The sequence below is a fragment of the Columba livia genome, chromosome 1, assembly GCF_036013475.1.
Source record: "Columba livia isolate bColLiv1 breed racing homer chromosome 1, bColLiv1.pat.W.v2, whole genome shotgun sequence".
Classification (NCBI taxonomy): Eukaryota; Metazoa; Chordata; class Aves; order Columbiformes; family Columbidae; genus Columba; species Columba livia.
The window spans coordinates 160,315,944-160,342,236 of NC_088602.1; the positions used below are offsets into that span (position 1 = coordinate 160,315,944).

A 26,293-nucleotide genomic window follows, 5' to 3' on the forward strand; every position below is an offset into this window, starting at 1 on the left:
ATCTTGCAACCCTTTTAAAATCATGTTCAAGAATTACTAAGATATCTTCTCTTTGGATAGCCCAGTGGAGGTATTAAAACTCAGATGAGTATATGATTTTATGGATCAGCAGAAAAAAAACATCTTACAAGTCTCTCATAGATTGTTCCTTGAAGTTCAAGAAGCATGGCTAAATAAAAACAGCTGCTGGAGAATGTATATACCTGAAGATTATTTGAGTAGTCACTGGCAAGAATCTTCTCTAAAATTAAGAAATCAAAGAGGTAAATGTCAGAAAAAATATCTTTGCAGAATGAGAGACAAGGGAAACGATATGCATGGTTGGCATGAGCACTGGGTAAGAAAATAAAGTTACTTCCCCAGATAAGAAGAGTTACAAGGACCATAGCTATCTGTCACATGAGAACCTAATAGCAGCATAAATGAAAATTCCAACAGTGAAAAGTATAGTGTTGAATTATTCAACAAAGACTTAAGCCCTATGGTAACATAGAGCAAGCTGAGATGCTGCATAAAATGATACTAAATCCAGGATAACTGGGCTCTTCTGAATATCTGTTTCTTATAGGAAATATAGAGATGTACATATGTGCAGAGTTACATGTAACAGGTAAATATATCACATGGTTTGTTTTAATAAAATAATTGCTGTTGGCATATCCAGTACAATAATTGAAAAGAAATTTAGAAATACTGGTCCTGAGACCTGGAAGTACCAAAGCACCTTCTTATTTATGCCACTAATTATTTATGCAGTGATATTTAATACGTGCACTTGAGTGTTTTGAAGGACCTTTATGTGTGATTACATGACAGAACAAGCGAGAGATGTATGATGTGATGTTTTTTAACTTTCTAAACAAAGCAAAACAAGAAATTATATTAGAAGATTGTAATAAAATCATTGCATTAGAAGACATCCATTTGAAAAAAATATTCTTCATACAGCCAACTGTCTCACTGATTTGTCATCTAACTTTTGGATTACTAGATTATGATATATTCAGCAACAGGCTTCTGAAGGCCCTTGGAAACCATGGTAATTTTCCTGAACTGTGAAAGATACCCACCTACCTGTCTTTGTTATTAGCAGGCATTTACATGTCTAATCTGTCTTGCATTGTGCTGAGATTTCATTCTACTGGCATTGCAGAGCATAAAAACTAATGGTATTTTGGAAGAAAGATTCTAAGACCGGTCAGGTAACTCAACTAAATTTTCTCTGCTTCTGAATAAAAGGCTCAGCCTCATCCCAAAGGCTGCATTTCAGTCCTTTGATTAGCAAAGCTTGAGAGCACTTGTCACCATGGAGCAAAGTTTGCATTCTGACTCATAAATGCTCTTTGCAAATATCATTAACAGGCTTTGGAATAAATCCTGCCTTCATTTTTCTTGTTGCATTTTTTTAACCCCAAAAAAGAATTAACATAGCAAGACATTTTGTACACATTATCAGTTGCTTGGTATGGATAATTTCTTATGGGACACAACTATCATGCTATGTCTAGTCAGCTTTTTTGAATAAATTTCTAAATTTAGAAAAATTGTGTGCACTAGAAAGGTTAGTTTTTAATGTCTTTATTTATGGTACAGGACAACTGAAAAACTGCTGACCTGAGTACTGCAAGGAGACCTGAATACTGAACAGGAGACCTGTGCTGTGGGCAACACTATTTATGGCATCTACTAAGTTTAGCAACCTAACAATATCAAACACAATCAAGCTATGTAATGAACACAATTAAAGGTGAATGCCATAGGACTGACAGATTGGTAGTGTTAATCAAGTACATACAGATTCCTGCCTGCTTCATGATGTTCTCTGCAACTGTTAAATCATATGGAAAAATACAATTCTGTTTAAAAGCACTTCCTGTCATCACAAATCCAAGGATAACTTTGCGAATTCCAGGAAACAGAGAATGAAGCACTTGTATAGATAAACACCATAATTAATATTTATTTAGTGGAGAAAGAGTAAAGTAGTAAATGAAAAAGGCTACTCCTGAAAATAAAGCACTAGTTTTGTTCTCAAGTTATGAATTTCATTAGTTTCTTGTCAAGATTTTATTTTTGTAATAGTCAGTTTTACTTATGAGTGGGTGGCTTTTCAGATGAACAGCTGAAACAATTCAACTGAGAATCTTGAGCTGGAAATTTCAAGTGTAAACTATAAAAGAGGTTGATAGGGAGCAAGAGTTCACCAGAAATGTCGCTCTGAAACTCAACCCCTTTGAATTCTGAGTGGTCAAGTTTTTTATCTGTGGTGAGTGGCTTGTTTTGTTTCTAAAGGAAAAACTATAAGAAAAATGGCATGGAGGTGGTAGCTACACAGAGGTTAGCTGTGTGTTGGCTAGCTCCTTTTGACACTGTAAGTGTTCATGCAAAATGTCTTTGTTAACTTGTGAGGTCAGGAAGAGAGGGTTATGGTCTTTTGTGAGAATTGTGTGAACTGTCATGTTGTGCACTCAGGTTGGGTGACTGTAGTAGGAAAATGGCAGCCCTGATCAGCAGCCAAAGGAAAACAAACAATAAAACACAGAGGCAAAAGGAATAACATGTGCTTCGACTTACAGCAGCTTAGTCTTCCTGTTTAGAGGGCTGGAATGGCCTTTAGGTGGAGAGATGCTCATAATAAGACCCTAGGCCACCCAAGTCATACTGGGCATACTGGTCTGCAGCCAAACTGAAGTGCAGCAGGAAAGCAGCCCTACTTTCTAGTAATCCAGGAGAATGACAGAGGCAGCACAACTTCTCCCTTTAATACATAATAAAGGAATATGACTTTTGTTCATCATCAACATACTTCCTATCTCAGCTGACCACATAACTGTAGCCCAGCTTGAAAATGTTCCCTGAACAGGTGGAGAAAGGTAAGCCTTGCTACCCTCAATGGGCACTGCTTAAAATGTGTCTCTTTGATATGCAGGCTTGGGAACAGGCACAATGCGGCTTGATGAGTGTCTTTCCATGAGTATGCTCTGCAAGCTGTAAGGAACTAGTATGCACTTTGCCCAGTGGCCTCTTTGAACCTTTGTTTTCATCTCTGCATCGCCTACACACTTCCATTTTCCTCTTTTGTTTCAATAAGAGAACAGAAAGGTCTTGACTGAGTTATAAAATCTTGCAGTTTTACATCTGTGTGGCAGGGCTTGAGTACTTTAAAAGATGATTTAATGTTGGTTCTATGTGCCTGAATTAGAATACTGATCTTTAGGGAGCAATGATTTAATTTTCTTTTAATTTCAAAACACATGTCCTGTAGTCAGTCCCTCTTCAACACTCCTATATCATTACTACATCATATTGACTTCTGTGAAAGGACTGAAATTCTTTTTGATGTGTATTGTGGCATTTGAAATTATTTCGGTACATGAATGAAAATTCAGTACTTTCTTGTTTGCTTGCTTGGCAGAAATTTGCCTTCCTGATAGTCTCCTAGTATAACGCCAGAAATTACTTAAAGGTTATCTTAGCACTGCAAAAATATCTGAAAGATTCAGCTGTTTGAGTAAGGTAAACTGACAATATAGAAACAGCAAAATTAAGTAACTCAACCTATTGTGCTTTTGATTTAAAGATACTAATGAAAAGTACTTAGTTTGCATTAAACTCCTATTTCAGCCTATACCCTATGTTAGCCACCAAAGTCTGTTTGCAAGTCTGTGCTGCTGCTCCTGTCTAGACATTGGCTTTCATTCACCCTGTATTTGATACCTATGTGCTCAAATAAAGCTAAAGCTTTTCATGGAAAAAATCCACCATGAAACATGAATAGGTTTAGAGGGAGAAAATCTATGTTAGAATTCCATTATCTCTTTTTCCAGCTGAGAAATCTATAAGCAATACTCTAGTTGGTGCTATTACAGACAGGTTCAAAACAACCTATCTTGCTTGTCCTGCTTTGCTCCCTTATGCTTTTGATTTTAATAAATTTTATTCCTGCATAGGCACTAGTGATACTGAGGTTGCAAAATGTTTTTTGCTTTAAAACTTGATTTCAAATAGTGATTTTGTGACTCATTAGCTTTTGTGTTGTAATTTTCTATTTCTGTTTTCTAAGCAGGGAGGAATCTTGTCAGTCTGCTTCGAAGCAGCTCAATTATTTTTGAGTCAAGACCGTTTACAGAAAAATATTGTCCCGAAATAAAAAAAGCACTTATAGTCTTCAACAGGTGCTACCTGGGGAGACCAATGCACTGTCACACTGTGAACAGGACAACTGTGTGACACTCCATTGAAAATACAAAAATTAGCTTTCTTTTTGGGGTTCCTTTTTAAAAATTCCTTAAGAAAACTGGAGGTGTCCATGTGAGGAGCATTGTGGTTGAGAAGTATGCGAAGCAGGGTGAACAATGAAATACCTGGTCCTCAGGCCAGCTATAATTTTATCATGCTGCTCTACAGAACTGGATGAAAGGGTCCTTGTGCTGTTCGTGTTGCTTGCCACAGAAAGAGCTGTCAGATCAGGGGCAGTGGGCAGCCCTTTGCTGCTGAATCTTTCATTGTAGTCATGCAGCTAATGGTGATGTGTAGGTGTGTGGATGGGCAGAAATGAGACAAAGCATCAAAAAAATGGACTTGAAAGAGCATGTGAAAAAAAAAAAAGATGTCATAGTACTTTTTCCATTCTGGAAATATTGTTCTTATGAAGGGGTGAGAATGAAATGGAACCTTAACAAGATAGGTGTTTTCTTTCATTTTCAACACCTATTCCTTACTTTTATATTCTGAGAGTGTACATAGGAACAGCTAAGTAACCTACTTACACTATCCATTCTCTTCTGTACTTTAACAATATTATTTCTTTTCTTTCTCTTTGAATTATACAATTCACATATTTTTAGAATTGCATCATATGGCACTCTCCATTCATTTCTAGTGTCCTTTGTTGCTGACATTGCAGGTGAAGGTGTATGTTTTAATTTATCTAACCATTTCATTTTTAGCACTTTCTTTAGTATTTTCTATGTATTTTTACACATGCTAGTACAACACATGCTGACCTTTTTTTGCTGATTCTAGTAAACACATATAGAGATGTAAGCTGCAGGACCATTGCCACTAGACTCAAGCAACAACAAGAACAACAAAAAGAGTAAAAAAAAAAAATTAGTTATTCAGTTCCTTACTTCACTTTGCAATTGATTGAAGAATCACACATGCTACTTTTCAATTTTCTGTTTGTGTAGGTTTTTTGACATCTTTTTCAACAGCAGAAGTTCAATGGCTGAACGCAAATCTACACCCAGTAAGAACAAATCTTGAGCCTGTTTCTGTAATCCTTATCCTCTCAGTAGTAATAAAGAATTTGCTGGACAAACCCACATTTCCTCTGATTGACATAAAGATAGTCCTTGTATTCTGCAAAATGGCGGAGATTTGATTTCTTATGAATTTGTTCATTGCAGTACCTGACAATGTCTAAGTGCTAAACTAAGCAGGAAACCCGTATTCTGAACTTTAAGAACAAGATTAAGATTTGAAATTCTATCACCAGGACAACTGATTGCTTTTACCTGGATCTCTAGACCTCTGAAAGGACAGAAACTTAATGGAGCTCTAGATGTTGAGTAAGTGAATTCTTTCTTTGCCCAGCTGAATACTTATTTTGATTTCTTTTCATCACTACAAAGCAAAAGGAAAAAATGCACACATTTCTGAATCCTTTACCCTACCCCAGTAAAAACACTGGGCAAAAGTGATGAATAAGAAAGTGGATTTTCTCACTTTTCTCTACAGGCAGGGAAGACCATCCCATGTACGTGTTTGATGAAATAAAAGGTGGACAAAGGTGAGGTCGAGCTCTTTCCTAGCAGATGCTTCAAGAGGTCTGTTACGCTTACCCACCTCGGAGACTGAGTGAGAGCATTATGAATGGGAGGCCATGGCAGATTCTGAAAAGTGGGCTTGAGTGCTCACATAGAGTATTATTTTGATAGAACTAGAGAAATTGTTTGAAATCAACAATGCAAAACCAAGTGTCCTTCATTATATTGGGGGGCTTGCAGAAGACATTGTATTTGAGGACTTAGTGATCTTGACCAGGCCATATCTGCTCTGTTGGGTTTGGGTTTAAAGCTGGGCAGCCTATATGTTACCATGGAATCTGCTGGACTACTCCATGCTGACTTTTGTTGCGTGGTAGCGGACGTTATGACGGATGTAACAGTCCAGCCTGTCAGGAGATGCATGGCTTTGATTGCTGCACATGATAAAAGGCACTGTGGCATGGGAGTGAGGAGGAACCTCTCCACAGATAGGTTCTGCACAGTGTGCCAGGCAGCAGTGTATCTGCAGTCTGCCTGATGCTGCATGAAAAGGGCTTCCCAGTATCTGACAGGATGCAAGATTTACTATCTATTTATACTCCTCTTTTTATTCTATCTTATTAAAACAGACATGTTATTATGCCATTTTTGTTGGGCCTTTTTTACTGAGACTCCCCCAAAAAACCCTTCAGCATCTCTCCCTCTCCCCAAGCCTGGTACAGAATATTCACATTTATAAAGTATGACTTGTCTAAAACAAAATCCTAGTTTCAAACAGAGAATGGAAAATAATTGACCAATTACTATACAAAACAATCAGGTTATCAATTACTGTATGTTATTGATGCAAAGGGAAAAAAGACATGGATGATCAATATTTTGCTCTGCTTGATACAAGGAAGTAACGCTCACCTGCTCATCTGAAATGCTGTAACTATTTTAGACATGTAGACAAACTGAGGAGAGTTCAAAACAGGGCAAGAAAAATAAAAGGATTATAAAACATGAAAGCAGGTTGAAAGAGCTGGTCTTGAAACTAGAAGCCTGTGAGAAGATATAAGGGTTGTCGCCAAATAAGTGGAAAGTTGTTCTATTGAAGATTGCGATCATACATTCTGTATGTCTGCTGGCATGGTGGATGATGATGAGCTCAGCTTGCCATAAAGAAGTTGTAGGCAGAATATGAGGGAAAGCCTATCCGCTGTGGAGAAGAGGAGCAGAACACAGAGGGAAATCCTGGAGCCAGTGTTGGTGGATGTTCTGCAAAGCAGCCTAACAAGCCACGTCTCGGGTCCAGGTGCACTCAGTTGTCTTTGTGGTGAAGGGATGGGATGACTTCCAAAGATCTTGGTTGTTAACATATTTCCATGCTTAAGACTTCTGTCCCCCAAGGCTCCGGACTGTAGCATTGTATGTAGCAGGGAGCAAAAGGGGAAATCTAGCGTACCACAATATGTAAACTCCATCAACAGTCCTGTATTCTGTAGAGAGTTACATCCACAGTTCCCAGGAGGGACACTGAGACACTTCAATCAATTCTTGTCTTTCCTGTTCTACCTTAATTCTCAGAAAATGTCTGCGATGGGAAGGAAAAATATATATTTAATATTAAAATACATTTTTAAACATCTTCCACTTCAGCAAATTAAATAAAATGAGTGAAGATTAACATTAAATGAAGTTAGTTTTGAATGAAGAAAAATATGTTTGAATTGTCTGAGTTCCAGTAATTGCATCCGTAACAGAGGGATTCAGTCATTATATACGCACTTCAGAGCTCTGTGTTTCTATCTTAGTAGATTTTTCCATAGCAAGACAATCTAATGTTCTGTCAAAAAACCCCAGCCAAACCAAAACAACAAAAACCCAGAACAGCCCACCTACATTTCAGAACAATGGAATTGCTGGGAAAGTTGAAAATAAAACTAACAAAAATCAAGAGGGTCAGGTTTGCTGATGAGTGTGTTTAGGCATGCCAAGCAAACCAGAAGGGATGAACCACTGCATTGTTATTTTGAAAACATTTGTAGAAAGTCTTTTTGGAACCTGCCAAATGTTTATGCTATGCTGTATTCATAAAATAAGGCAAAGAGCACAAATAACTAGAAAATGACAAACCCAAATAGGTCCTCTTATTATTTTTCCAAAGACCTTAAATAAAACTTTTCAGACACTCATCTCTGTAAAACGAACATGGAGAGAGTGCAGCATGGAAGTTTATAATTAGGACAAAGAAGTCACCAGCAAAACATAATACAAAAGAATTAGAAAACAGAGGAAGAAAACAAATATGAATTCATTCAACTGAATAGAAATGAAGTACAGTATTATGAAGATGGCTTACTTTGACTTTTCTTTAGTGATTTGAGAAAGTCTTCTCAAATAATTTCTATACTATTTTTCTTGTAAGTCTTTCTAGATGGTGGAGTATAATTTAGAATAAGTCAAGACTGGTTTTAAATTTTTATTTCTTTTCCTCTTTAATGCTGTATTAACTTTAAATTGCAATACTATTTTTTTTTCTAAGTGATTATGCTGTTAGTTTTAGAGAAAAAGAAGTAAAGTTTTAAGGCTTGAGTTCTGATAGTTCTGTGAATAAGTAGCAGCAATATCAAAGCAGCAGGTCATTAGATCCTTAGAAACACTTCAAGAATTCCAAATGGCAACAACAGTATCTCGAAAGTTTTTATTCCTTTTAAATGCAAATAAATGAAAATCTAATACAGATGTATGATTTGTTGACATATCTCATTTCAAAGTTAGGATTGATGCTGTTTTTAAATGAAAATCTTAAATAATGCCTGGTCTTTGTGATAACTTATTTTTTTCATGAGGAGAATGCTGGTTGTAATTGTATTGATTTGGTATACATAACACTAGTATAAAGTATGTGACAGTTTTCTATCTAAAATAGGAAAGGAAAAGTCCCAAGTAGAAAAAGAGATTACTTTTTGTAGATGGGCAGGCTTTGTATTTCTTATATTTGGATTAAATGAAATCTTGCTGATACTAGCCCAAACCAAGCCTGATTGCATAAATATTATCCTGGCCATATCACTTCATCAGGGCTTTTTTTAGGAATAATAAATGTGTCAAAGACAGTCTATAAAAATGTCATGGAGAAGGAAAAACAGCAGCAGATTATTTAATGTGACTGAAATAATTGCCATGATTGGCTATACAGCTGTCTTAATATAACATGCAATTTGGCAGTTAAGCATTTCCATGACAAACAGGAATCAAACTGCATCAGCCTAGAGATGCTACAATCATAGACTGCAACAAAAATTAATTTCTACAAAGAGTTTTTTGAAGTTTGTCTTTCTATTTGAAAATATGTTTCATTAAAAAAAAAATCTATTTCTGATTGTGCTAATTTTCATTGTGGTTGGACAGATTTTTGTGGTACGTGCTGAAGGGTGACTAAATGAGTGGTTAATCTCTTTGCTCTTAGGAAGAGGAGTCAGATGTGCTGCCTCTGATTGCCTCTTGTTCATGTCTGCACAAGATTCACTAAGTTCTCTCTCAGTCCAACTCAATATATTCAATTATCTGTTCTCTTAATTACTGACTTCTTGAGCTTTAGCTGCCTGAGTTGTGAGAAAAATTTATTTTCCTTGCTCTTTTCCACTTTCTTCTGTTCTTCCATCAGAAACAGTAGGGATAAGCATATCTCTTGTTTCTTTCACCATTATCAACACTAGGGAAGATATCAAAGTCTCTGCTACTGCAAAGAATTCTGGTTGATACAAAACAGGCTTAGTATTAGTAAGCAAGAGGATAATATTGCAGGAAGAAATTGTCTTTTGTCGTCATTTCTCTTTTAAAGTACTGCACTGAAATAAGACTTTTATTTACTAGCGTTGTAATTCATGTTATAAAACCAACAGAAAATGCACACTGTAAAATTAACAGCTGTTTTGTTTGTCAACCAGAAAAGTATTTCTTAAGCAATCGAAAAACAATTCAGTACATTAAAGTCCTTAAATAATTTTGGCAGTGTGACTTTTCATGTTGCACATTTGAGCAGTGACTGAGCACCAGGTGGCCAGTGGTGCATTTAGCTGTGGTTCATGGCCTTGGGCAGCACTGCTGTTCTGTTAGAGAGAGGAGTAAGGCTGGTGCCACAAAACCTTTCAACACCTTATTTTAACATTATATGCAAAGCCACAGTCTGAAGTTCAAAACTTCTGTTAAATGTCCAGAAAGAAATTCAACAAGGCTTATTCTGTAAAGCCAGACCTTGGGCAGGCCAGTGGAATTCCCTTCAGATGATGATAAAGCAAGTGATAATGCTCCACGGTGCACTTAATACATTTCAGGTCTTATTAGCAATTTAATGCTTGAGACCAGGTTAAAGTGAATTCAAAGTAAGATTTCTTAAAAAAAAAGTGTATTTTGGCCTTTAAGGCTCTCAGTGCCAACTTTTTCCTTCTATATATCCGTTTCCATTGTGCCCCATGTGCTAGTTTAAATACACAATCTATTACCAAAGAGAGGTTGTCCTAGAAACTATTGTAAAAATTAATCACTGTTTGGGATATTTATATGTATAGCTCTGCACACATCTTGTGACTGGTTGCCTGTACAATTAAAACACTTGTGATTATAGGTTATGTTTATTATTTATCATGTGACTTAGAAATATGCATTTAATATCTGTTAGAACTTCCCGATTCCTAGATGAGAGATAGAGAAGAGTTTTGGAGTGAAGCTTCATGTAGAAGTTTTCCTGGGCTGTGCGAGAAGAAGGCTGTGCTCTTGTGACACCATAATATGACTATTTTTCCTTTCCTGTTATTTAATACAGCTGGTTCTGAAGAAAGTGATGGATCTGCCGTCTAGCTTCTGATTGAATCTTCTTGACTTTTTTGTTTTCTTGATTTTTTGTTGTTTGCATTAAAGGCAGGCAGAAGCAAAAGCCAGTTAAAATGGCAACTGAGAAGTCATTTGTCATTACAAGTATCCCCAAGTTTGGCTGCATTGTTGTGATTAATGTGGAAGGAGGAGGAAAGGTGTATATCAGAAAGTGCCATTTATCTAAGCCCAGCACGAAGATAGAAAGACAAGCATCTAGAGAGGTGTCTTACTTTTCAGTAGGATCTTACTCAAATAGTCTTGTTATCAGTGGCCCACACTAACTGGGGGAACTCGTGAAGAAACTCATGATGTGGAAACCTGTAGACAGAGAATACAGTGATTGTCATGCTGCTGCACAGAAGCAACGGTTAATAGATCAGACATTACCAATTGACCTGAAAATACTTCCAAGGGAGATAACTGTCAAGCCTGCATTTAATAGAGGAAGAGGCTAAAGCACAGAGTTTAAATTACTTGCTAGCAGCTCAGGGGTAAACATTGGTCTCTTAAGTCCTATTAATTGCCTGTTTGTTATACTACTGATAGTGCCATGTCTTCTTCTGGAGTTCTCCAAAGGCTTACCACAGTGTAGGAGTCCAGGACAAAGTTATTAGATATAAAACTGGTAATAAAATCCCCTTTTCAGGAGTGCACCTCACACAGCTCTTTTCATAATCACTTCCAACAAAGGTAAGGGGCCCTGGGGATAAAAATCTTTTTGCAATCTCCCCATGCAATGCAGGAACTCCTTCAAAAGTCATTCATCTGGGTCTGGATGGAGGGGAAGTATCAAAAATTCAGAAGCATGGTAGATGCATTACATTCCTCTGTGGATAGCTGTTAGCTTGCTAGCAGTTTCATGACAGGAATTCAGCCCGTGGATTCTATGGCCCTGGATTCATTCTGTGTGGCCATGTGCAGCAATCCTGAAGTGGCAATAGATGGAAGTAGTAGCCCCATTATCAGCTTTTGTCCACAACTAGAAAACTGGCATTCTGTTCTGAAAAGATCTTTTCACAGACATCTTAACTTTTTGGGAGGCAACCATGAATAGATCACTGTGCAAATGCTGTACAAATTCAGCCTGTAAATTACCTCACAAATGGGCTGGTGGATGGGACCCTCCAAGTTGTGTTTTCCCATTGCTAATCTTTGGCTATGGTATCTCTGTGATACCCTTATCCATAAAGCAACGTGAGCCTTTCCAGATCTACTTAAAATGGGAGGTGACAGATTATATGACACATATGTCATTACTTAAACTGATTTTCTTTATGTTCATTAATGTGAGTTATTTTTGTGGGATCATTATAATGACTATGTGGAATAAAGGCCTTTCCCTGCAGCCTCTAGGTGTATAAATATACAAAGCCTCATCATTAATCAGAAAAGATGTGGTGAAAGTAGCACAACAGATCTTCTATCAGATGCAAATGATAGCCAAAACTTCCTTTCATTCTTCCAGCTTTCCATGGCATTGTTTCCTCAGATGTGCAATGCCAGCCTCTGCTGTGCAAGGGAGGATGAAGAATTCAGTAACCCAGGACAAGGGACAGGGTGGCCTCAGTCTCAAGGTGTTTTACTGAAGGATTAGTGATTAACACAAGGAACCTTTGAAAATAAGAAGAGGTAGGCAATGACATCAACAGATGGTGGATGAGAATATTGTATAGGTGATTTCATTCTGTTAACTTTTGTTCTTTTGCAAAATTGTGTGTCAAAAGGAAACAAGAGAAACTGAAGTGAATTTAAGAAGAGCTGAAGATATAGCATGCACTGTGAAGCTTTTTGTCTAGTAGTCAGTAGAGAGATAAACTTTACATTTCAAAGACAGCAGAATGAGAGGCCAGATTAACCATGGAAGAAGTGAAAAAGATTTTTTTTGAGCCTTCAATAATGCTGGATCAGAAGAGTTTGCTGTGGTAGCATATTTAACATACTTTAGAAGCCAATTGCAGGATACTTTGTGGCACTACTGAGATCAGAGAAGACTTCAGGAATCCTAGAGGAGAGCAGAAATAGAAAAAAAAAAGCTTAAAGAAATCTCAAAATCCTTGTAGGTGAGTGAGAGACAGAATTAAACATGAAATATGAACTACTGATGTGAATATGTAGATTTTAGTTTTGTGGCAAATTGGACATTCTGATTTTGCATTTTTTAGCAAAAAAGTTATTTAGCTCTGGGAAGACACAATTAGATAAAATGTCGTGAAGATTAATCATAAATTCAGCATGGGGAGAAACAGTGAACATATTTTATCAAAATAAATAACTAGCTAAGGGAAATCTGTGTTTTCCTGAGTAAAAACAACTGAAGCAAACGAATTATGGGATTGTGCGTCTAATTCAAACATGAATATGACAGTATTTGATTTCATTGTGGCAGCTGTCCACTGTCAATAGGAGTCACCATGACAAACCAGTTGAATTTTCTGAAAATCAAAAGGTGAAATAGAACATCCTGCTAATAAATGGATCCCTAACATGTGAAAGATTCAGGTGAGGGGCAACCATCTCAGTTTTAGGGTGTGCTTTGTTAAAATGCTTAGATACAGTGTGGCTTATTTAGCGAGATGTTAGGTACGGAGATACTTTACTGTTAGGAATAAAGGTATCCTATTAAAAAATGAGGTACATCATCAGAGGAATGTCTGTTATCATAGGCTTGGACAATATGTTCTACCCAGAGGCTTACATTAGTATTCAGGCACTTGTTTTATGTTTTTCCTGTTTTTACAGTGCTATCCCCTTGAAACTCATTAAACCTTTTTCTGCAGTAGGCTAGCCACTCAGGCATGAATAATCTAAGGGGTAAACAGAATATTGTTATAAATACACAAGTGTCCATTACAAGAAGCAGTGAATTTAAAGATGATTAAAAAGCAACAACAAAGCACAAATACCCTCTCAAGCACGTACAGCTATAACATAACCAGTATGTGTTTTTCTTGTAAAAGATTCATTAAACATAGGTCTTAGAATTGAGTGAAATAAATAGCTCAGCCTGATTAATGAGCTACCATTAATCATCCCTAGATCACAAGTTCAAAAACAAAAATGAGAATTTGTTATTGCTTTGTGCTTTATTTAATCATGAGACCCATGCAAAACAGGTATGAAAATGCTGTACTGTGTATAAACGAGGATACCTTCTAACACAACTGTATTGTATACTTTTTTACAAGGCTATTGAGAGTTCCACTTCAACAGACCATCTAAACATACATTCTTCTATTTAAGAGTTCTCAGGTTCAACTGACTGAAGTGGAACTATGTAAGAGCTATAGGGGTTTAAAATTTTTTGAAAAAGTTTGAGATGTCTGAATCCATGTTTAGGTACATGAAGCAATTAACTCCAAACCTGGAGTCTCAACTTTCTCTTTTTAAAGGCTGGGGAAGCACTGCAGGTGTGTCTCACACATGCATGTCTTTTGTGAGAATGGCAGTAGGTGAGGAATGGCTTTGTCCCTTTTCCCTTTTGTGGATTTTATATAAAACCCATAGAATAAAACCAGAAATATCCTCCTCCAAGCTCAAGAGAGTTCTATCCCAAAGAATATCAAGGCACACAAAAATGCCAGAAGGCTGGTGTGGATTAAGAATGAACTCCTGACCAAACTCAAAACACAAAAGAGAAGCATACAGAGGGTGAAAGGAAGGGTGGGTAATGTGGGAGGAATAGAGAAACATTGTCCGAGCATCCAGGGATGAAGCCCAAATGTAATTGAATCTGGACAGGGATGTCAAAGACAAGAAGAAGGGCTTCTGTGAGTATATAAGTGACAAAAGGAAGACTAGGGAAAATGTGGGCTCAGTGCTCAATGAGACCGGAGACCTGGTTACACAGGGCAAGTGCTTCCTTTATCTCAGTCTTTACTAGCAAGACCATCCTTCAGGAATCCAGGGTCCCAGACACCACAGGAAAAGTCTGGAGCAAGGAGGATGTACCCTTGGTGGAAGAAGATCAGGCCAGAGAAAACTTAAGCAAACTGGATATACTTAATTCCATGGGCTCTGATGGGTTGCACCCACAAGTGCTGAGGGAACTCGCTGATGTCATTGTGAGGCCACTCTCTATAATCTTTGATCAGTCATGGCAACTGGGAGAAGTGCCCGAAAACTGGAGGAAAACAAATGTCACTCATATCTTCAAGAAGAGCAAGAAGGAGAACCCACAGAACTACAGGCTAGTCAGTCTCACCTTCATCCCCAGGAAGGTGATAAAGCCATTGCCAGGATCATCAAGGACAAAAAAATCATCAGGACTAATCAGCATGGCTTCACCAATGGGAGCCATGATTGGCCAACTTGATAAACTTCTATGATTAAATGACTGGCCTGGTAGATGAGGGACTAGCAATGGATATCGTGTACCTGGCTTCAGTAAGGTATTTGACACTGTCTCTCATAAGATCCTCAAAGATAAGCAGTTGATGCCTGAATGGGCTGAAGTAGCAGACAGTGAGGTGGACTGAAAACTGAGTGAATGTCTGAGCCCAGAGGGTGGTGATCAGTGAGGCAAAGTCTAGTTGGAGGCCAGTAACTAGCAGTGTGCCCCAAGGGTCAATACATCTTCATTAGTGGTCTGGGTGATGGAGCCAAATATACTCTCAGCATGTTTGTGGATGACACCAAACCAGGAGGAATGGCTAATATGCCAAAGGGTCATGCTGCCATCTGGAGGGACCTCAACAAACTGGAGAAATAGGCTGACAGGAAGCTCATTAAATTCAACAAGGTGAAAGTTCTGCACAGGGAAAGGAACAACCCTACAGAGCAGTATATTCTGGGGACCACCGAGCTGGAAAGCAGCTTGGCAGAAAAGTCAAACTGAACATGAACCAGCAATGTGCCCTTGCGGCCAAGAAGGTTAATGATGTCTTGGGCTGCCAGCAGGTTGAGGGAGGTGATCCTTCCCCTCTCCTCAGCCCTGGTGAGGCCACATCTGGAGTACTGTGTCTAGGCTCTCCAGACACAAAAGTGTCATGGACATACTGGAGAGGGTCCAACGAAGGGCCACTAAGATGATGAAGAGGCTGGAACATCTCTGTGAAAAGGCTGGGAGAGCTGGTGCTGTTGAATCTGGAGAAGGCTCAGGGAGGATCTTATCAATGTGTATAAATACCTGAAGGAAGAGTGCATAGAGGATGGAGCCAGGTTCTTTTCAGTGGTGCTCAGTGACAGGACAAGAGTCGAGCACAAGCTGAAACACAGGAGGTTCCCTTCAGACAGCAGGAAACACTTTTTTAATGTGAAGGTGACTGAGCACTGGCACATCTTTGGAGATATTCTAAAGCCATCTGGACATAGTCCTGGTTTACTGGCTCCAGGTGGCCCTGCCTGAGCAGGGGCGTTGGACCATGTGCTCTCCAGAGGTCTCTTCCAACCTCAACCATTCTGTAATTATGTGAAATAACCCTGAGAGCTAAGCCTGGAATGCAAACCCAGCTCCTATCTCCAAGTCACTCTCCTACCCTTGGACAACAGAATGAGGTTGCTTCTTCCTCCTGTCCCATCTCCCCTTTGCATTGCACAGGTTGGCTACAGCAATTAGGAGAGAGGAGGTGTGGGGGGGAGCTGCTTCATACTGACAAAGGACTGCTTCAGTTACTTTTGATTTACAGAAAGCTGAACTGACAAAGATTTTCCTTCATACTCATATCATTACTTTCTTCAGACAAGCACAACAGGGTCCTACGGAGAGTCAAAAGGAAACAATGAGTAGACATCTATGTCTGAGTTCCCTTTCCCTCCCTGTTCCTGGAATTTAGGCACCCAGATCAAGGTTGTGGCTTGATGCTGCCATTGATTTTTGACCTTAAAATCTTCTCTTGAAAAATCAATGCATGCAAAAGTTCTTTCAAGTAACTGTTCACTATTAACGGTGTAAGAGAAAGAGATGGTACTATTGTCCACAGCCTGGGTTGTATCAGATTAGCTGTTCATACAGCAGGAGGTAAAGTTAGGGAACAATCCAGATTCCCAACTTAGGCTACCTAGTGCCTTTGAGAATGGTCTGGGTATCCCATATATTTGTTGTCATCAGCAACCATAATGGGCAATACAGGAGCTTAGTTTATGGTGCCTCAGGGCTTTCTTTGATTGATCTCTTGAATTTAGATGCAGAGATTCTGACTAAATATTTACTTGGATACGTAACTAAACACTTTCTTAGACATAAGCCTTCCTGTTTGATTTTGGCTAAGGAGTGGTGCCTGACTTGTTTTAACTTGTGGTGGTTGTAAATTGGGAAAAAGGATCATTATGGCTAGTGGAGCTATATTCATATAACACTGGAGTATTTAATGTTTTACTTTACCCTAGTGTAAATGTGGTTCTAATCCATGCTAACTAACTCACAGGATTACTGAGACAATAAATTCATTAATGTTCATAGAATGGTTATGGCCCTCAAATGAAGGCATTCAAAATGCAACGTTATTATCTAAAAGAATCTTGACATTTAAAATTCAGCTGGCAATTTTTTGATATGTCAAATACCCAGTTAATTTTGAATATATGGGAAGTGTTCAGAGGCATATTAAAGCCTCTGTATTTTTCTTTGCATTGCAATGATGACCATTTGCAAAACATTAGAAGTTGGAGCTCTAGAAGTGATATTGACTCAAGGAAACCAAAACAGAAGAAAAGTTTGGACTTGAGCATGAATTGCTCTAAAGAATAGTGTATATATCAGTTCAATGAAACTGAGATGATCTTTAAAACCTCAGAGGACAAGAAAATAATACCAAAACTGAACTCTGTCAGGAAAAAAGACACGAAAGGTTAGGATAGCTGGGAAAAAAAAAATATGGAAGATTAAGAGAGATTTTGTGTAACTGAACAGGTGAAACTGGATCATAAATAGTTCTGTCACAGGGAGCTTTCTGTCTGTAGCTTCAAAGGTGTAAGGAATATGGAAAGTGGAATTGGCATCTCTTAGTTTTATTGCAAGGTTTGTGACAGAGAATACAATTTTGAGTTAGGATAGCTTGTTGAATTGAAGTTATACTTGAGTCTACTTTTAATTTTGTTATTGTTGCATGACACTGTCTATTCCTTATGATATAGAAGTACAGAGAAAAAACAAAATTTGATGGCCAATATATGTGAAAACATATTATAAAGGAGTAATTATTTATTTGGCTAAGATGCAAACAAGTTATTCTAACAACTAATAATTGTGATTATGTCACTTGCTTGCATTCTGTATATTACAATGCCTTTTTTTCTGCATTAAAATGTTGTTTTGCAAAATGCTCATAGACCTGGAGGTAACCTTGCAAAAATTCTAAAAGCCTTGAAAATGTGTGCAAAAATATTCAGCATATAAAAAGGATTATTTTTTCCAAACTATCATCATTGAAATTACAATGGAATTATCATGAGCCTTTATACTGAAGAGTAAGGCTGAGGATAATGGTTGTTTTTGAGCTGTTTAGTCTACAGGCAAGCCCATTGCTTGAATTGGCACTACAGGTATTGCAACATCCATCAGAGGGGATTGATCCTTACTCTAACACATCCTTGATCTGATGGCCAGAAATAAATCTATTGGTTGACATTGAGACTGTGATCTTGCTCTTATGTTTGGAGCTGCTAGGGAAATAAGACACTTACTGCCACAAATTATCAGACAAACCTTATGAAGAAGCATTTGTTTATCTGATTTATCATTCATCATTGATTTATCATTTAAAATCACAGGGTGTTTGAAAAAGATGGACCAAATTTGAAACTCTTACCACTTGAAATTGGGTCTCTTTTTGAAACACCCTGTAATTTAGCTATTTACATTCATCCATAGATTTCACCATACTTTTTGTTTAGCCAGGCTGTTTTGTTGCTAAAAGTTAAAGATATGTATATGATTGGAATATTTTCCCATACACAGGGATTCTTGGATCTAAAGAGTATTAAACCCCATAAGAAAATAGGTAGTGATGGTACAGAAACCCACCCTGTAATTGTCCTAAAAATGTTAACCTATATACATGCATTCTGTCAGCTTTGGAAGGAGAGATGATTTGGTATTCATTGTTTTTCCTAGTGTTCAAACCTCTTGATTGCCAGAAACAGAAAGTAACACCTGATCAAATTAGACTCAAATAATTTCATATTATTTATAACAAGTTCTTTCCTACAATTTAAAAAGTAGTTCAGATTGGTCAGAGATTGTGTAGTTTACAGGGTCTAAATTGTTTGTGTAAGTATTAATACTGAACCTTGTGATATTTGCTTATGATGTAGCTAGCAAGCAGAAATAGCAAGCTTTTCTGTTTTATTCATGCTGTTTTATCTACTGTCCCATCTATGTTACTACCAGAATGGTATGAGATAGCTTTTTAGGTTTTGTTTTCCAAATTTACCTATATTTAACCTAAAAGGAAAGAAAGGTGCTTAGTAGAAAGCCATAAATGGTGAAAAAAAGGAGCAAATATTTTTACTGGGAAAACAGAATCTGTGAGTTCATCTTTCATTAAATATGTTATCTGTCAAGAAAATAGGTCAACGTTTTGGGAATTGAATTTTACAGAAGATGCCATCTGGCTTTTCCCCTTGTTGCAAGGAAGGATGCTTTTTTTGTTTATTTTGTATGAAATATCATAGTGTTCTCTAGAGGGAGAACCATCCTTCAGGGCTGTTCTTTACAAGAAAAGAGACTTAAAAATATCAAATAATTAACTACATATAAAAATGATTTTCAGCTGTTAATGAGTCCATGTAAAATTTTTATGTGAGATGAAAACCAAATCTATTTTAAAAGTAAGGACTCGGCTTTTATTCAAGGATTTTTAACTTTTTCTTTTATATTCACCATGCGGTGTGAAGCCTAGGCATTGATTTTGCTGACCTAATATTCCCAGAGGCCAAGAAGTCAAACTTTGGACACTGGTTTCTAGAGACCATTATACATGGACATGACAATATAAATGGGCTGTTTGGGGTCTGACAGCTGATAAAGCAATTTATTTGAGTAGTGCCCATAAGACTTGGCTCTCAAATTCTAACAAATTCCCAGCCTTACACTGGATGGTTCAACTGCCCTCTGTAATGCACATCTGAACTTTCCACACAAATATTCATTAATTCAGTCTTCTCAAAGGCTGGGTTAACAGCTACATGGCTTAAGAAGACTCCGCTCACAATCTAGACCTTCAAAATGAATGGGAAATTTAGCCTCTGATATTAAATTACACAGTAAAATATAGTTTGCTACGTAATTCCAAATTCATACACTGTATAACTGAACAGGAACTACCTGAATGCCCTGTAGAATTGTAACTAACCCAGCTATTCCAGTTAGCAGAAATATTGAGTATAAGCCCTCTAAAGCTGTTACTGAAAAATAAATCCTGAAGATTCAATATTGTGCATATATTGTGCAAACACATAGCTGGATGTTCTTCACTGCTTTTCCTTAACAGGAATGAGCAAATATTTAAACATGCGGTGTGTATGTTGAAATTCCTACCTTTGACCCCGAAAAAGCAGAACTGTATTAGTACTTAGAGTAAAATTCAAGGTGCTTGGAGAAGGAAAAATAGGACATAAATGATAAGGAAAATGACCAGGTTTCGATTTGGGATGTCTGCCTCATTGAATTCCACTTCTATGATACTGATTCAACAGAGAAATTGGCTTTCCTGCCTTTTTCCAGTTCCAGAGAGCTTATGTAAATAGATTATCTGACAACAGAAGATTCTTCACTGCCTTGTACCCTGTGTTTCTCCTTGATGTGTGAAAAGTAGGATAAGTGTCCATGGATCTGCTACACTCATTTTACAGTAGTATGAACAGCTACAGAGACTGCAAATTAAATAAAAAAAAACCACACCACAGTTCATTGAGGGTGCACAATTAGTCTTTGCTCTGTTATAATTAATTACTTCTGGCAGCCAGGTTTAGTGAGTCTAAAAGTTTACCTTGCAATCTAAAATCCACATAGAGAAGATTTTTAATTCTGGAATCATATTTCCAAGAGTGCAAATGTAAAGATTCACCTGGATGGAGTATTGGGCCATCTTGTCTAGGCTACACTTTTGCCAAGGAAGGTTGGACCAGATGATCCTTGATGCCCCTTCCAACTTGATATTCTGTGATTCTATGATGAAATGTTTGGCAGCCTAGTTCAGCATCGTAAGAGAGTGAGGCCATGAGAAAATGTGGACTTGAATGTACAACTGAATGTATTTGGACATATGGTGTTGCTGATGGCTTACCAGTAAGAGTTTTTCTACTGCATATGCAATGATTCCTGGGCCTGAATTCATAGCTACTTTTCTTATTTAGATTCTTCCAGAATCCTGTGACATGCTAATTTGCAAGATAAGCTATGGAAAAAGCTATTTCCAGAGATTATTACTGATGTTATTTGGGGCAAACTGAGTGACAGCTACTATTTCTTCTCTAAGCTGCTATGAAATTTCATTCATTCTTCACCAAGTTCAAAACCAGGATCATTCAAGAAATTCACAGAATTATTTGTTGTATGGCTCTGGATGAACTTGCATTCTCAAAAATATACCACACATCAATGAATGGCAGTTGTAATGGAATATGCTATTGACTTTGCACTTAGTCAATTTAGGTGTTAATTTCTGGCTTGCTTGCAAGATAATTCTGCAGACAAACTAAACCAGCACATTTCCACAGTCTTTGAACACTAGTTTCTTTTGTCACACGGCGAATATAATTATGTAGTGAAATAAGTATCATGAAATATGTCACAAGGACAAAATCCAGCAACCGTTGAGAATGGGATTGCAAGAATGAAACTTTTGGAGATAACCAGAAAAGGAGCAGACCAAGCAAACATCAGTTATACTAAAAGGCACCCTTTGGTATATGTTAAAATATACTGAGCCATAATTTACCATGGGCCAGGCTCCTAGGCATGTTTGCTGCCCTTGGAATACGACTGATGGCTTCTTGTAGAGGGATGTGACAGGTGACGAGATAAATACTGAAGCTGTGCCAACTAACTCTGTGCTCCTAGGAGCACCCTAAGAGTCTTTAGCCCAACAAATAATGCAAGTTTTGCACTTCTTGTGTACCCGAAGCTCTTGCACCAAATGCTTTGAGTGCAAAAGCAACTCAGTACTAGATTTTAGGTATTGTTTTGAAAATTTCAAGCATATGTCTTTTTCTTTACATCTTTAGCCACCTACAAACCATATCACACCCACCCTCCCAAAGCCCTGAAAGATAGGAGACACAATCACTGTATATTAGACCAGGGCAAGTCTGGGTATACTGGACAAAATCAGCTTTCCAGTTTGATCTTACGCAACCAAGGGTGAAATAGGACTTAGAGCCATTGCAACTTCTAATCACAGAGTTTCTCTGGTAGCAGCTAACTTCTTCACACTTCTTGGGCTGTATTCTCAACTTGAGAAAGTGTAGTTAAGTGTGCTGATAAGAAATAATGATACAACAGGTAATTTTAAAATTACTTTATTTTTGTGCCAACAGTGACAGTAACACTTAGGGCTAATGAACTCTTTCATAGTTCTGTGAAAAACACAACGTTCTGGGTAAAAAACCAGTTGTGAAATACGTGGTTATTTTTGTAATCAAATTCAAAAGGAATATCAATAAGAATGCCAATATCTGAAGTCCTTTTGTTCCCTGCAAAGAATATATGTTGAAAGTTGAACGTTTTGTAATAACACTGCTTGTGCCTGTGATGGTTTTGATGCAATGATCTGGAAAACGGTGGTATTGGTATATCAAAGAAACAGGGATAGCTTTGGATAAAACAGCAGATTTTACTTGTAGAGACAAATAATTGATAATCTAGAGTTTCAGGGAGCTGGGCAGCTTGGGGACATGGATTACATAAAAATAAAGCTCAATGACAAGCTTTATAAAATTACATCATCAAATTTGTAAGTTAAATCCATAACAGAAATGCAAAGGAGAAACTAAAATTCTACTTTTCCTCCATGGAATTTTACCACAGACTCTTTTCCTCAAATGCACCTAAATACTGAAGGATATATAAATTTTGCTTCTGCATGAAACTATTTTGCTTTCATGTGCTTGATCTGATACATGGCATAGGGGTTTTTTAAAGTGTTTCTTTAAAAATTAAGAAATCCTCATTATCTATCTGGTTTTGTTTTTCACTTTTTCAAAGTCTTAGAACTGAAAAGTATAAAAGTTCATTGCCCAGCAGAGTTTTATCAAAGCTGCCTGAGCATTTGACTCAGATTTAGCAGGGTCTCATGTGAGTAAGACTACTTAAATGAATAAAGCTAGGTGTATGCCCGAGAAGCTTCCTGAAAGAGAACTTAGATCTGGAAAAATATGGATGAAATGCAGGTTGTCCTGAACTGTACGACCTCCTCAGGGAGGAATCAAATGATAACTTCAGTAATAATTGATACTAAAATTGTATTTTCATCCCAGGGGATCTCTAACACATTCTCACCTGCATTGAGTCACAGAGTTTCATTTCAGCACTTTCCAGAAGTCTGTAAAAAGTGGCTTCTGCCTGCAGAGACAGATATTTTAGCATTTTTATAAGTTCTCGTCATTTGTCTCCCAGCACAGTACACACACTCATTTCCAGAAGACAGAAATAAACAGAAGTTCATGAATTCCCAGAACTGCAGCAGGCAGACAGGTGATCGATCCACCATGGACACATTGATTTCAGCACTGTATCACGATTTTGAGTGCTGCAAAAACTAACTCCACCTAAGACCTCTGACACAAAGGCATTTTTAGGCTGGGAGGCAGTAGTCAAACAAAGAAGAGTGGTGAGTATAGGTATTTCTGTGGGAGTTCATTGTTTTGTTTTGGTTTGCTTGTTTTAATTTGATTTGGTTTGGTTTCTGCTATGACCAGATCTTACTACGGCAGAACAAACAATGGTATCTTTTATATTCACGAAAAACAGTCAAAATACCCACTTGAAAATTTCTATCCAAATATGTATTTTTTCAAGTAATAAATTAATTATTTTGAATTCTAGACAAGATTTTTAGTGGATTGCAAGTGAAGCGGCTGTGATATGCTCGATATTCTATGACTAGAAAGAAAACTGGAGGAATAATTATATTTGCTTACATGCCTTAGAAGGTGCCAGTTGCCACTACTACTTCCATCACCTTTCAGGAAAATGACAAAGTTTATTTTGATTTGAACTTAGTCTGCGGACTACTGCTTATATGTATCTATCTAGTTGGAGATGTCCCTGCTCACTGCAGGGAGGTTGGACTAGATGACCTTTGAAGGTCCATTCCAACCCAAACTGTTCTACGATTCTATATTGTGGAAAACTGTAAATGCCTCTGTTTTTCAGTCATCAGTGGTATACAGGACTGTGAAACTTTCTCATACAAGACTGGCAGTTCTTAGGATCATCAAAAAGTGATTTAACATGTGTACTAATTGTTTAACTACAGTTTTACTTTGTGCTTATGAAAGAACTGAAATTTAAATTACCAAGGTTTGGAAGTCTTGTGCACTAGAATAGTCAGAACATTCCATATACAGGAGACCGTATTTCTAATACTTTTCTGCTAATCTTTTTTCAACATACATACATCTTTAAGCATGCATGCCTTACAGTAAAGGATACAGTTGCAGAAAAAAAGTTTTTTAAACGAAAGAAAGGCTTCAGATAAATTATTTTGCAATTGAAGAAGTACCCAGACCATGTTTCACAGTTTGTTCTTTGTGAGATCTATGCCTAGAAATATACGTATGTTTTTCAACAAAGTCTACAGCTACAAAGGTAATTGCTACAAACATCACTCGACATGACTTCAAAATGCTTTGCTGAGTGCAGATTTCAGGAGCATCAAGTTTTGCAAAAAAGGAATAAATCCTTAGAGGGAAAATTCATCAGTTCAGAAATCTGCTATGATAGCATTTGTAAGCGAACCTTAAATTACTAGCTTCCAACTGGGAGAACTAGCAATCCCTTCTTTACCCTTTTAGCTATCAGTATGGGCTGTGAGTAGTTTAATTAACGAAGTACATTCCACAGATACGCATTAGCAACATTCCTTCAGGAACAGATATTAGGATGTTAGCTAAAACAGGAATTTAATGCACTTCATGTTCTGATTAAATTCATTTGTATCCTCTAGACCCCTGGTGTATCTTTTCTAGTAGGATGTATATTCAAAATGCATACCAGAGCGTGTACTGTTGCAATGCAAATTCCTCTGCCAAATGCTTATACCTTCACATTAAACGCACACTATGGACAGACTGGAAAAATCGTTTGCAGTCCTCTTCAACACCACAAGAAATATTAAGCATCACCAGACACAACCCATGCAGTGTTTAAATTTCAGGATACTTCTTTCAGTGTTAGTGCCTAGAACTAACATGTTAGAGAACCCATATACCTAAAGGTTTTGGCTTTTTATTTATTTATTTTTAAAATTTTGGGTAGTGGACTCTATTGACAGCAATTGTCCAGTCACAGTGGTTAAAGTCTCAAATGTAATAATGAAATTATTACATTTGAGAATATGTATTTTTAGTTTTCTTGCTTTGTTGGCATGCTGTAATCTTTACCTTGCAGTAGGGAAATTTTCATAAAATGTCCACATAATCAGGTGGTTTAGGTTTTGGGGTATTAACTACTTTATGGTAATAAGTCTCTGATTCTTAACTTGGGCATTTTGGAAGTCTCATTATGCTACTCAGGGCTGTATGTTATTGTGGCACTGATGGGGAAGAAGGAGAAGTGAACTGCAGTGCAGGACAGGTAGTTCATATAGCACTGGACAACGCTAATAGCCTTTGCAAACCATTCGAAGCTCTCCGTGAGCTAATTATATGTGCCTCAGAAACAAAAGCAGCATCTGGTCCTCATGCTGAAAGACTATTTGTGATTTTGAAGGTGACCTAAAAGTTCCGATGAACTTGAACTCTATAGGGAAATCCTCCACCTTTTTTTTTTTTTTTTCTTTTGAGCCAAGATAAGAAATTGATTTTGTGTATAAAACCTACTGTAGTGGATCAACAGACTAGTTCTTCTCATCCCCTTATTCCTTTACCTGTAATGTGATATATTGTTATGTTCCTATTGCACTAATTCAACAGCAGTCAGGTAACAGGTGTCGAAGTTAACCGTGAATATTGAACATACTATAGAGTTCTCCTTAGCCATATGACATTCTTTATAATGTGACTGCAGAAGGAATTTCCTGAGGAACCTGTAATGGATGAACCTATTATAACACTAAAATAATTTCAAAATGGACGAAATAATGTATTTGAAGCGGGTGTGCATCTTAGCTGACTTGTGCATTACAGCACTCTTGAAATATCACCACTAAAACTCAGGAAGGGTTTCTAAATACGTATCAAGATGTGCAAAACAAAAGATCCACTACAGATGATGGAGGTCTTCTGGAGAACAGAATGAAGTTTGTTTTGTTTGGTGGGGTTTGTTTGTTTGTTTTCCTGGGACGAACATTATGCCTCATCTTATCACAGGGAAGTTTCCTCAAAAAAAAGAATGTCTTTCGAAAGAAACACTTGAGTATCACGACTACACGTCATCCGAATCATGAAGCCAAAACCCACCTCGAGTGTTCGCTCTCTCTTTCCCCTCGCTCGGCGCGGTCCCGCCCGGGCCGAGGCGGCGCGCGCCGCGCTGCCCCGAGCCGCTTCCGCACCCTCTGGCTCCG

The 26,293-nt window shown here is 37.6% G+C and overlaps 1 protein-coding gene and 1 long non-coding RNA gene across 3 annotated transcripts in view; one reads left to right on the top strand and one right to left on the bottom strand.

Annotated features, from left to right (window-relative positions):
• The window catches only part of ACSS3 (acyl-CoA synthetase short chain family member 3), a 118,453-nt gene that overhangs the window by 7,322 nt on the left and 84,838 nt on the right, over positions 1-26,293 (top strand). The window lies entirely within an intron of this gene.
• On the bottom strand, positions 1,578-26,269 carry LOC110365532 (uncharacterized). The gene is made up of 4 exons (XR_002425077.2): positions 26,190-26,269; positions 23,068-23,130; positions 10,862-10,949; positions 1,578-7,347 (listed from the first exon to the last, which is right to left on the bottom strand). It is a non-coding gene; the product is annotated as an uncharacterized LOC110365532 (long non-coding RNA).